This window comes from Lithobates pipiens, unplaced genomic scaffold (genome assembly GCF_037356315.1).
Source record: "Lithobates pipiens isolate NorthernLeopardFrog02 unplaced genomic scaffold, aLitPip1_a1.2 Scaffold_10, whole genome shotgun sequence".
Lineage (NCBI taxonomy): Eukaryota > Metazoa > Chordata > Amphibia > Anura > Ranidae > Lithobates > Lithobates pipiens.
In genome coordinates, this window is record NW_027507686.1 from 125,630,259 (window position 1) to 125,643,746 (window position 13,488).

At 44.7% G+C, this 13,488-nt stretch overlaps 1 protein-coding gene across 5 annotated transcripts in view; it reads left to right on the forward strand.

Annotated features, from left to right (window-relative positions):
- LPCAT2 (lysophosphatidylcholine acyltransferase 2) overlaps positions 1-13,488 on the forward strand; it is a 322,785-nt gene that overhangs the window by 25,988 nt on the left and 283,309 nt on the right. The window contains exon 1 of one of the 5 annotated variants that reach the window (XM_077458044.1): positions 2,380-2,487. The exons of 3 other annotated variants lie outside the window; for them this stretch is intronic. The gene's annotated coding sequence lies outside the window, so the exon portion shown is untranslated. Of the gene's footprint in view, positions 1-2,379; positions 2,488-2,693; positions 2,863-13,488 lie in introns of those variants that run through there. One more of the 5 variants, XM_077458061.1, reaches the window with a different exon arrangement.

Genomic DNA, 13,488 nt, shown 5'->3' on the forward strand with positions numbered 1-13,488 from the left:
TCGAGGTACACTATGGGTCCTTAGGGGAGGCTGTGCACTGTAGGGGGGTTCTTTACTGTGGTGGGTCCTGCACTGTAGGGGGGTCTGCACTGTAGGGGGGGTCCTGCACTGTAGGGGGGGGTCCTGCACTGTAGGGGGGGGTGTCCTGTAGGGGAAGATTTGGCACTGTAGGGGGGTCTGTACTGTAGGTGAGTATTCTGTACTGTAGGGGAGTCTGTACTGTAGGGGGGCCTGCGCTGTAGGGGGAGGGGTCTGTACTGTAGGAGGGTCTGCACTGTAGGGGGGGGGTCTGCGCTATAGGGTGGAGGGGTCTGTACTGTAGGAGGGTCTGCACTGTAGGGGAGGATTCTGTACTGTAGGGGGGTCTACACTGTAGATGGGGGTCTGTATGGTAGGGATGGGGGTCTGCACTGTAGGGGATCTGTGTAACATGCAGAGGGTCCAGAGCTGTGAGGGGCTGTGTAATGTAAAGGGGTGCAGAGGTGCAGGATGCTGTGTAATGTAAAGGGGTCCAGAGGTACAAGGGCTGTGTAATGTAAAGGGGTCCAGAGGTTCAGGGTGCTGTGTAATGTAAAGGGATCCATAGGTACAAGGGCTGTGTAATGTAAAGGGGTCAGGAGGTGCAGGGTGCTATGTTATGTAAAGGGGTCCAGAGGTACAAGAGCTGTGTAATGTAAAGGGATCCAGAGGTGCAGGCTGCTGTGTAATGTAAAGGGGCCCAGAGGTGCAGGGTGCTGTGTAATGTAAAGAGGTCCTTAGGCGCAAGGTCCTGTGTAATGTAAAGGGGTCCAGAGGTGCAGGGCGCTGTGTAATGTAAAGGGGTCAGGAGGTTCAGGGTGCTATGTTATGTAAAGGGGTCCAGAGGTACAAGAGCTGTGTAATGTAAAGGGGTCCAGAGGTGCATGCTGCTGTGTAATGTAAAGGGGTCCAGAGGTGTAGGCTGATGTGTAATGTAAAGAGGTCCTTAGGTGCAAGGTCCTGTGTAATGTAAAGGGGTCCAGAGGTGCAGGGTGCTGTGTAATTTAAAGGGGTCCAGAGGTGCAGTTGTGGAGAGGAGGGGTACACAGTAGTGACAAAAAGATATTGAAGGATGCAGAGGTATGCAGGGGACACGGTGGGTGTTTTTACATTTTATGGTGGGGGGGGGGTGTGCCAGATATAGGATCCGCCCCGGGTGCCAAATGCTCTAGGTACGCCCCTGGCATGGACCACATGCAGAGCCCGCCAGGAAGTCCGTGCAGTGCTGCGCTAATCACAGGCAGTGAGACATTGCCCGATCTCTGCAGCCGCACATTGGGGCAATGTCTCACTGCCTGTGATTAGCGTAGCGCCATGCCGACTTCCTGGCGGGCTCTGCACGTGGTCCATGCGAACACGCCTGAGCTCATCTTTAATGCTGACTAACCTATTCAGACTGCTCCAATCTGGTCATGTTATCTCACCTGTGTGATCCAGCAGCGTATGCAGGGGAGAGGAGGGAGCACCAATAACTAACATGGGAACCTATGGGTGACATCACCTCATGAGGCCTTTTCAGCCCTCACCAATAAGGATGAGCTCCAGCGTACAGAGCCCACCAGGATGTTGGCACTGTGACAGGCAGTGAGACAGTTCCCGATCTCTGCAGCCGCGCATCGAGACAATGTCTCACTACTTGTGATTAGCGCAGCACAGTGCCAACATCCTGGCAGGCTATGCACATGCTGTATGCAAACACGGTGGAGCTCATCCTAAAGCTGGCCATACACCTATAGATTATCTGCAGATTTTCTATGGTTAGATGGAAAAAGTGAGAGATTCCTCCATCCACACAGTTTAGCAACATGGAGAAATCTGTTGCACTTTTTCCATCTAACCATAGAAAATCTGCAGATAATCTATTTGTGTATGGCCAGCTTTAGTCACCAATCGCTTTCTCCCCTGCAGCCGCTGTTGACTGACACAGGTAAGATCACATGACCAGACCTTAAAATGATGCCCCCCGCCCTGAAAAAAGTTCTGCGTGCAAGGGTTGCCTTTGCTATACAATATATTTTAAAAGATTTTATGTATGTTATTCAATCTAAACATCATTGCATTTCCAAAAGCGAAGTGTTTTTGGCTATCCTCTCCAGCATAAAGAGCGACAAGACAAGTGACATATGTGGTGTTGGAGGCTGGATTGACACCTATGCGTTTTTAGTGCTTTTTGCATTTTGCAGATTTGTACTACAGTCCATTTACCATGGTTTCCTATGGAACACGTTCTGTAGAGCAAATCTCCAAAATGCAAAAAGCACTAAAAACGCATAGGTGTGAATCCAGCCTGAAAGATGACTTTTCTATAGAGAAATAGAAGGAGTTTAGCAGGTAGCGATCAGGTTAATGGGAGGAGTTCTAACAGAGGAAACAGGAGGAGGAGAAGCGATATCTGAGGAAAGCTGTGATGGAAGTAACACAATCATCTGTTGTGTAATTCTTTTCATTTCAAGAAGGAACTTGCTATCTGTAAGTCTTAAGAGAACTCGACTTTACTGTGTATATAATGTTGTTTGTGTGCTTCCTCAAATATTTATATCTTCAAGTCTTGCTGTGTAAAAATCTGTTTAATCTCTTTCCTGATGGTACAGAGATATTTCTGCCTGATTAGGGAGCGGCCGCCTTTCACAAAGACTTCTGTTATTTGTGCTGAATTCTCAGTGCCTCTGCTTTTGTCTTCAAACTGAAATCCTTCCAGATCTTCTGCTCATTTCAAACACTTTTTACTTTTCAATAAGAATACAGAGTCCCTTATGTGCTAGCTAACCGCTGGTGGCATGACATTTGTATCGATCGGTTGTTTGTAAAATAGGAAAAAATTATCTGAGATGGATAAAGTCTAAGGTACGTGATCCTTTTATGGTGCAATGCAACTCCCAGAGATCGGGCAACGTCTCGCTGCCTGTGATTAGTGCAGAGCCGCGTCGCCTTCCTGGCGGGTGCTGCACGTGGACCATGCAAACACGCCGGAGCTCATCCCTAGCCAGGAACCAAGGATGAGCTCCGGCGCATTCACACACACCACGTGCAGCGTCCGCCAGGAAGTCTGCGCAGCACTGTGCTAATCACAGGCAGTGAGACATTGCCCCGATGTGCAGCTGCAGAGATCAGGAAATGTCTCACTGCCTGTGATTAGCGCAGCGCTGCGCAGACTTCCTGGCGGGCTCTGCATGTGGAGTATGCGAACACGCCGGAGCTCACCCCTAACCAGGACGCTAGATTTTCTATGATGGTATGCATGTAGTTTGACTGTAGGCTTTAAACTTGGTGCTATGAGAACATTAGGGGGTTAAACATTCTGTGAATACTGGTCTATAAGAGCCGATTTACACATGTAGATACTTGTATTTTCTGCATGGAATGCAAGTTTTTGCAGGCAAAGCTAGCAGAAAATTCTACCGAAAATAAACACCTAAAGTACTCGAGTTTGGCCATGTTTTTTTTCTGCTCATGTGAATGAGACCTAAAAAGTAGTTTTTTGCCATAGTGCTATAAATATTGTAGATTGTATTCTACTTTGAGTCATTTGGTATTTTAGGGACATTGCAGCCTACAGCTAAAGCTTTTTTTATATACAACTTCCTCTTCACATGGGCCCTGTGGGGGATGGGGGGTGATGGACACAGACAGGCAAGGCGCCTTATCTAGTGAGAACAGCAGCAGTCAGGATAGGATTTATAACCTGCAGTATCATATAGATAGAGGATAGCGTAAAATCCTCTTTATTTTTATCTTTTTTGCTATCGTACTGCTGTTCTGGCTAAAATGAGAATCACAATTTTTTCGTTTAGACTAAATATCACAAATCGCACGGCGTAGCATCATCTTTCATATTATACAAAAAAAAAATAAAAATGGGCTAACTTTACTATTTATTTTTTTAAGTTCATTGAAGTGTATTTTTCCTCAACAAAAAATGGGGTTTGAAAGACCGCTGCACAAATACAGTGTGACATACAGTATTGCAACAACCACCATTTTATTCTCTAGGGTCTCTGCTAAAACAATTATATATAATGTTTGGAGGTTCTAAGTAATTTTCTAGCAAAAAAAAAAACGATTTTTTTTTTAACTTGTAAGCAACAAGTGTCAGAAAAAGGTTTAGTCTTTAAAGCGGTTCTTCACCCTAAAGGGGAAGTTCCGCTAATCTGATCCCTCCCCCCCTCCGGTGCCACAATCGGCACCTTTCAGGGGGGAGGGGGGTGCAGTTACCTGGATAATCCAGGTATCTGCACCCACTTCTGGGCAGACCCACGCAGACGCCCCCCCCCCCCCCCCCCGTTGTGTTCTGGGAAACACACAGTTCCCAGGACACAGCGGGGGACCAGAAGAGACGCGCATGTGCAGTAGGGAACCGGGCAGTGAAGCCGCAATGTTTCACTTCTCGATTCCCTGACAGAGGATGGCGGCAGGGGCAGCAGCGAGACGAGCGATCGCTCGTCATCTGCTGCCGACATCGCTGGACCCTGGGACAGATAAGTGTGATTTTATTAAAAGTCAGCAGCTGCAATATTAGTAGCTGCTGGCTTTTAATATTTTTTTTTTTTTTTTGGTGCAGAACCACTTTAAAAGAGAAATGTATGTCTTTTTGTTTGTTTTGTTTTCCCCCCATTCATACTTACCTAGGTGGATGCAGCATCAGTCCGATGCTGCATCTGTCCCCGGGCACCTCTGCACTGAGAACCGAGCCATCGGTTCTCACAGATCCCCAAGCAGAGAGGTGCTTACTGTCAATCAGCAGCTCTCCTCTCTGTTCCTACACGCTCACTGGAGCGCTGAGCTGTTGAGGGGCGGGGAGCATCAGTCCAAGCACCTGGCGGATTCCACACTTTGTCCCCGTGACACAGTGCCTGGTATGTTTCCTGTGATCTCAGCAGAGAGCGGACTTCACTCCCCTCTGTGCTGAAAATGGGTCACTGTAGCGCTAAAGGAATTGCACTCCTGTGACCCATAGGAGAAGCCCAGCCAAACAAGCAAGTTTATTCCTTTTGATCTAAGAACCAAATGATACTTTGTTTATAGTTATCTCCCAGCACTGACAATGTTGATACTGTAAATATTTGCCAGCTTTTTTTTTTTTTTGACAGCTGTTAGTGAGCAGAGAACGGCTCTGCACTGTTTATATAAATTAATCGTGGAAATGCTGTATTAAGATTGTGAGGGGGGTTGAATCGAGATCGCAATTTTTTAATGATTAATCGTGCAGCTCTATGTTGGGTGTTCCTTCCACTGTATGAAAACCATTTATATGGTACTAATAAAATGCTACTGACTGTTTTCTATATTACTGACCCTTAACCACTTGACATCCGCGATATGGCCGAATGAGGGCCACAGCGCGGATGTGAATTCCCGGGAGGCCGTCATATGATGGCCTCCCGTGTGCACGCTTCCTACACGCACCCTGTAGTGTCCCGCCCCTTACCATGTTACATAGTTACATAGTTAGTCAGGTTGAAAAAAAGACACAAGTCCATCCAGTTCAACCAAAAAAAATAAAAATGTGTGTGTGTGTGTGTATATATATATATATATATATATATATATATATATATATATATATATATATATATATATATATATATATATATATATATATATATATATATATATATATATATATATATATATATATATATATATATATATATATATCAGCCCATATACCCAATTCTATACCCACAGTTGATCCAGAGGAAGGCAAAAAACCCCAGCAGAGCATGATCCAATTTGCTAAAGCAGGGGAAAAAATTCCTTCCTGATCCCGAGAGGCAATCGGATTTTCCCCGGATCAACTTTACCTATAAATTTTAGTACCCAGTTATATTACATACACTTAGGAAATAATCCAGGCCTTTCTTAAAGCAATCCACTGAGCTGGCCATAACCACCTCTGCACGGAGTCTATTCCACATTTTCACAGCTCTTACTGTGAAGAAACCTTTCCATATTTGGAGATGAAATCTCTTCTCCTCTAGACGTAAAGAGTGCCCCCTTGTCCTCTTTGTTGACTTTAAAGTGAATAACTCGACACCAAGTTCCCTATATGGACCCCTTATATATTTGTACATGTTGATCAAATCCCCCCTTAATCTCCTCTTATCAAGAGTGAATAAATTCAGTTCCTCTAATCTTTCCTCATAGCTGAGTTGCTCCATGCCTCTTATCAGTTTGGTTGCCCTTCTCTGCACTTTCTCCAGTTCCCCGATTATCCTTTTTGAGAACTGGTGCCCAAAACTGAACGGCATATTCCAGATGAGGTCTTACTAATGATTTGAACAGGGGCAAAATGATATCTCTCTCTGGAGTACATACCTCTCTTAATACAGGAAAGGACTTTGCTCGCTTTGGAAACTGCAGCTTGGCATTGCATGCTATTATTGAGCTTATGATCTACCAAAACCCCCAGATCCTTCTCCACTATGGATTCCCCCAGTTGTACTCCCCCTAGCGTGTATGATGCATGCATATTCTTAGCCCCCAAGTGCATAACCTTACATTTCTCAACATTAAACCTCATCTGCCACATAGTCGCCCAATTAGACAGAGCATTGAGGTTGGCTTGTAAATTGGTGACATCCTGTAAGGACGTTATTGCACTGCATAGCTTGGTGTCATCTGCAAAGATGGAAATGTTACTTTTGATCCCAGACCCAATATCATTTATAAAGATATTAAAAAGCAAGGGTCCCAGCACTGAACCTTGGGGTACACCACTCATAACCTTAGACCATTCAGAGTAAGAATCATTAACCACTACTCTCTGAATTCAGTTTTTTAGCCAGTTTTCTATCCATCTACAAACTGATGTTTCCAAACCTGTAGACTTTACCTTACACATGAGCCGTGTGTGCAGAACTGTATCGAACGCTTTTGCAAAATCCAAATATATCACGTCCACCGCCACCCCTCTGTCCAAGGTTTTACTTACCACCTCATAAAAAGAAATCAGGTTTGTCTGACAACTCCTGTCTTTCATGAATCCATGCTGTCTGTTGCTCAAAATATTTTTTTCCTGCAAGAACTCGTCGATGTGGTCTTTTATTAATCCCTCCAGTATCTTCCCAACTATAGAAGTTAAACTAACGGGTCTATAATTACTTGGTAAAGTCTTTGTTCCCTTTTTAAATATAGGCACCACATTGGCCCTGCGCCAATCCAGTGGTACTATTCCTGTCATTAATGAGTCCCTAAAAATTAGATACAATGGCTTTGAAATTACAGAGCTCAATTCTTTTAGGATCCGTGGGTGGATGCCATCAGGTCCAGGTGCTTTATCCACCTTTATTCTGTCCAAATATTTCTGGACCATATCACTTATGAGCCATTGTGGATTAGGGGCTGCGTCAGTACCACCCCCATTGTGGACATGAGCTCCCCCATGCTCCTTTGTATACACAGAGCTGAAGATAGTATTTAATAAGTTAGCCTTCTCTTTGTCCCCAGTCACCCACTCCAGATTATTTTGCAAAGGGCTTACATGCTCAGACTTGACCTTTTTACTATTAATATATTTGAAGAATTTTTTGGGATTTGTCCTACTGTCTTTTGCAATCTGTCTTTCATTTTGAATTTTTGCATCCTTGATTTCCTTTTTACATATTCTGTTATATTCCTTGTAACATTTAAATAACACTAGTGTTCCTTAATTTTTATATTTTTTGAAAGCTCTTTTTTTATAGTTTATAGCTTTTTTAACTTTGGCCGTGAGCCACATCGGCTTTATTTTTAACCTTTTAAACTTATTGCCCATGGGAATATACTTTGCCGTGAGATCACAAACAAGTTTTTTGAAGAATTCCCATTTCTGTTCTGTGCCCATTGGTGCCAATATTCTCTCCCAGTCTAAGTCCTGGAGAGCAGCCCTCATCCTTGGAAAATTTGCTCTCTTGAAATTAAGTGTTTTTATCTTTCCCGTATGTGATTTTTGCTTACAGCTAACATCAAATGAAATCATGTTATGGTCACTGCTACCCAGATGTTCCTTTATCTGAACATTAGTAATACGTTCTGCATGGTTTGAGATTACCAGGTCCAACAGAGCATCATTCCTAGTTGGGGCCTCAATAAACTGTACTATAAAATTGTCCTGTAATAGGTTTACAAATTTTTGCCCTTTAACTGTCCCAGCAGTGCCATTACCCCAGTCAATTTCTGGGTAGTTAAAATCCCCCATTATTATCACTGTCCCAGCCCTTGCAGCCCTTTCTATCTGTGCAAGGAGCTGAGTCTCCACCTCCTCATTAACATTGGGTGGTCTATAACAAACTCCAATGATTAACTTTGAACTACGCGCATCTGTATGCAGTTCTACCCATAATGCCTCAGACTCATCACACTCTCCGCCCACCAGGTCCTCTTTCTCACTCGCTTTGAGATTATTTCTCACATACAGACAGACCCCTCCACCTTTCCTTTTTACTCTGTCTTTCCGAAAGAGTGCATAGCCAGGAATATTAATAGCCCAGTCATGTGAGGAATGAAGCCAAGTTTCAGCAATACCAATTACATCATAGCTCTCCTGATGCACCAGAGCTTCCAACTCGCCTATTTTGCTTGGCAGACTTCTGGCATTGGCGAACAAACATTTTAATGTATTAATATATTTTGACCGGTCACATACTATCCTCTTGGGTGTTCCAAGATTACAACTAGGACTTGCTACTATATTTACCTTGGGTTTATGTGCTTCGGTTACCCCACCACTAATGCCCCTAATATTACCCTCTGGAATATGCTCCACGCTGACTATCTCTATCTCTGAACCCACCCCCCCCCCCCCCCCCCATCACCTAGTTTAAAAAACCCTCTAACTTTTTGGCCATCCTCAATCCTAGCTGATCTGCACCCTCCTCATTTAGGTGCAGTCCGTCCCTTCTATAGTACCGGTTGTCGACTGAGAAATCGTCCCAGTCCTCCAGGAACCCAAACCCCTCCTTACTACACCAGCTTTTGAGCCACTTGTTTACTTCCCTAATCTCCCTCTTCCTTTCTGGTGTGGCTCAATGTACTGGTAGTATTCCTGAGAATACTACCTTGGATGTCCTTTTCCTCAACTTAGCTCCCAAGTCCCTAAAATCATTCTTTAGGACACTCCATCTGCCTCTGACTTTGTCATTGGTGCCAACGTGCACCATGACAGCTGGGTCTTCCCCACCAGATCCGTGATGTGCCGAACCCGAGCGCCCGGCAGACAACATACAGTTCGGCACTTCAGGTTGTTGTTACAGATTGGCCTCTCTGTCCTCCTAAGAATTGAGTCCCCTACCACCAGAATCTGTCTTACCTTTCCCTTCGCTCCCTCCCCACTCTCACTGGAGGAGTTCTTCTCCTGGCAGCTAGGAGAATCCCTCAGCTCCAGCAGTGCTGGTCCCTGACTGGGATCACCAATGTCCCTCAATGGAGCGTACTTATTGGGATGCTCCAGCCCTGGATCGGCCTCCCTGGCACTTGCCTCTCTACCCTTCCTGACTGTCACCCATCTACTCTCTGCTACTGCCTGCACCTCCTTGTCTCCACCCACCTCTGTGCTAGCCCCTGCCGGCACCTGCCGTGTATTATCCTGGTTCTCATTTAGGGTGGAGGGGCCTCTCAGTGCTGACAGTTGCTTCCCCAGATTCAGAACCTGGGCTTCCAGGGAAACAATGTGCTTACATTTTGCACAGCAGTATTCACCCTCGATCAGATGATCAAAGAACGCATACATGCCGCAAGATTTACACTGAGTCGCCTCTCCACACCCGCCAGTCATCGTACCTATTAATTTAATGAGGATTAGAGATTATACCCAGTCCAAATGACATAACAACTAGCTTCCTGACACTGATACTCAACAAGACAGTACACAGGTACTCACAGACCAGCGTGCACCCACAATGCACAAGTACTAACGATACACACACACACACAACTCAGATAAACACTCGTGTACTTACACTACACAGCTACTATGACCCCTGTTATAACCTCCTATTTTCAACTCTGGTTTTTAACTCACCACTTTGACCAGTTCCATTTGGACAGAGTTCCAGCAGGCTCAAATGAGTTCTACCCAAACTTATATAGACCTCAAGCACCTGTGCCCAATTAAACCCTCCCCTTAATTAGTAGGCCAATGACAGCTGAACACATGATCAAAACAAAAGCTCGGTGATCGCTTTTTTTTATTTTCCTCATGCTGACAGCAAAGGAGAAATAAAAAGCCAATCACCGGCTCACTTTAAAGGGACACCGGTCCCGAAACGGAAGAGGCAGTTATGGCTCATAATTGCCATCTGAAAGTACCCACAAGTGCCACCTATCAATGCCCACTAGTGGTGCCAATCAGTGCCACCTAGAAGTGCCCATCACTGCCGCCTCATCGGCATACATCAATGACGGCCAAAAATTACCTGTTTTAAAATTTTATAACAAAATAAAAAAATAAAAACTTTTTTTTTTTTAATTCGGTCTTTTCACTTTTTTTTTAACAAAAAATAAAAACTGAATAGAGTAGAATAAGTTAGAGTATCCCCGCGCTATCATAAAAGGTATAAACTATCACTAAGGGTAGGTTGCAGCAAACCACCGACAGAGGTATATACCCTACCACCAAAAATTGTATGTAAAAATCAAATAAATGGTGTTGCGCTACCTTCAGAAGTTAAACTAAACTAAAGTGCCTGGTGCATAAGTGTATATTATAAATAGGGCTAAATAGCAAACTAGCAGAGATGGCACCTCCTATTATTATATAAATGTAACAAATTCGCCCTAGACCAGGCAATTACATAATAGTACAAAAAAATGGTTCGAAAAATGTAAAGTACCTCAAGCAAGTTAAACCGTAAACAATCCAATAGGTGAATAAAGTGTCCAGTGCTTAAGCATAACAGCAAAAAAACAAACAATAAAGTGTCTCGTGCTTAAAGGGATTGTAAAGGCAATTTTTTTATTTATTTAAAATAACAAACATGTTATACTTACCTCCACTGTGCAGCTCGTTTTGCACAGAGTGGCCCCGAACCTGCTCTTCTGGGGTCCCTCGGCGGCTGTCTCGGCTTCCTCCCGCAGATGCTTCTCACATTCATGGGAGCGCCCTCGCATGGTGAGAAGCATCTGCGTGCGCGCTCCCCTGAAACAGCCGGCGGCTATAGCCGCTCGCTGTATCACACAGCCCCGGCGTTCCGCGTCAGTGGATGCTTTTGACAGCAGCGCGAGCCAATGGCTGCGCTGCTTTCCATCCATCCACTCCAGCCAATCAGCGGCCAGGCTGACCGGTGGAAAGGACGTTGGGGGACGAGCGCAGGACTTTCGAGGGGTCAGGTAAGTAAAACGGGGGGACTGGGGGCGCAGGGACTGTCAGATGTTTTTTCACCTTAATGCATAGAATGCATTAAGGTGAAAAAACATTTACCATTACAACCCCTTTAAGTATTCATAGATCGGTTAGTCCATGATCACATGTATATAAGAGCCACAACCTCCAATAGTGCAATAGTGGAGTGTAACCAAATATCTCATAAATAATTAAAATCAGATATCATACATAAAACAATTTTTATAATTCAAACGTGAAACACACAGTGCAAATAAATAGTAAGCAAGGAACAAGAGAATTGAGTCTTTATGTGGACATAAATGAATAAAGTGACCAGTGACTCATTCAGTGCTTCTTCAAATAAGGGTGCCAAAACCAGTGTATTTGACTGTTGTATCTCTCCAGTGTTCACGGCACACCAGGTGGAGTGGCCCCTAACCTTACTGCTGTAAGGTAAACAGCAGAACAGCAAAATGGTGAAAGATCCAGGAATTGTATCCAGTGGCGTAACTAGAACCTTCAGGGCCTCGATGCAAGAAACCATGAAGGGCCCCCCTGAACCCCAGCCAGGGCCCTTCCCTCCGAGTCCGGCGGTGGAACTCCAGGGTGTGGTCACAGGTATGACCTTTGTGAGCCCTGTAGTTCCACCACTGACATCAGTAGTTTTTTTTATTATTTTTTTTTTAAATCTGGCTGGGGAGAACAGATATCGGACTGAGCGGCAATGCATGGAGCAGGAGAGGGGTACTCTGAGGAGCCGGCCGAGGACACAGGTCATGCGGGGAATGCACAACTAAAGAGCAGCCAGTGCGATAGTCGAGCATGGAGCTCTGCTAGTCACCCTCCACCTCCAGCCACCCGTGTGCATGGTACACTGGTACCCCTAGCTGCCTATACTGCTGCCGGCCATATGTAGAGGGGGCTGCATGGGCCCCCTGCAGCACAGGGCCCAGTTGCGGTCGCGACTGCTGCACCCCCTATAGTTACGCCCCTGATTGTATCCCTACTCCTGGCAGGTAGGTGCTTTCCCCCACGGCTGATGTTTATACCTCAGTAGTTTCCACAAGGATCTTACTGCTCATGAGATCCTTGTGGAAACTACTGAGCAGTAAGATCCTGTATTCCAATGGCTCTAGTTCACACCAATGCAGTCAGTTCCAGTCAGTTTCTGCACCGGAAACTGACTGGATACAATTTGCTAGGTTCCAGTACAGTTCTGTGCAGAAAAAATGCAGGACGCCCTACTCCTTTTTTTTTTTTTTTCTGCACTGGAAACTGACTGCACTGGTGTGAACTAGAGCCATTGGAATACATGGAAAACACTGCATGCATTTTTAGTGTGAACTAGCACTGAATGAAAACCACATACACTATTAGAAACTTGTACATTCAAGAACATTTTCCATTCTTCAAATTTTCTCATCGCTGTGTTTGAGGAAAAAAAAATTCACCCTACTATAAAAATGTAAAAAAGTTCTTATAAAATTCTAAGTAACATTCTACTAATGTATACCAAATTTTACATGTATGTATGTACGTTATTTAATAACGGAGCCACATTATTTACTGATACTGCAAACAAGTACCTAATATGGCTGTTTTCACTGCTAAACTGTGCATATAGCAATATTTAAACTATAAACATGTAAACCTGTACTGTTTAAAGCAGAATACCATCCAGAAATGGAACTTCCGCTCCCCCCCCCCCTTCCGGTGTCACATTTGGCACCTTTCAGGGGGGGGGGGGGCAGATATCTGTCTAATACAGTATCCGTGCCAACCTATGCCATGTCTGGCCCCACATCCGCTCCCCCCCCGCTGTCTTCTGGGAGACACACGGTCCCAGAAGATAGCAGAGACCAGTCAGAAAGACTCGAGCATGCGCAGTAGGATAAAATAGATTGTGAAGTGGCAAGGCTGCACTTCCTGATTCCCTTACTTGAGATGCCAGCACCTCTTCCCGGAGCCAAGGGACATTGCGGGCACCTTGGACAGGTAAGTGTCCTTATTTTAAAAGTCAGCAGCTGCAGTATTTCTAGATGCCGACTTTATTTTTAATTTTTTTTGCAGGTGGAACTCCGCTTTAGGCTTGATTCACACCTATGCATTTTTTGTGCTTTTTGTATTTTGCAGATTTGCACTACAGAACATGTTCCATAGGAAACCATGTT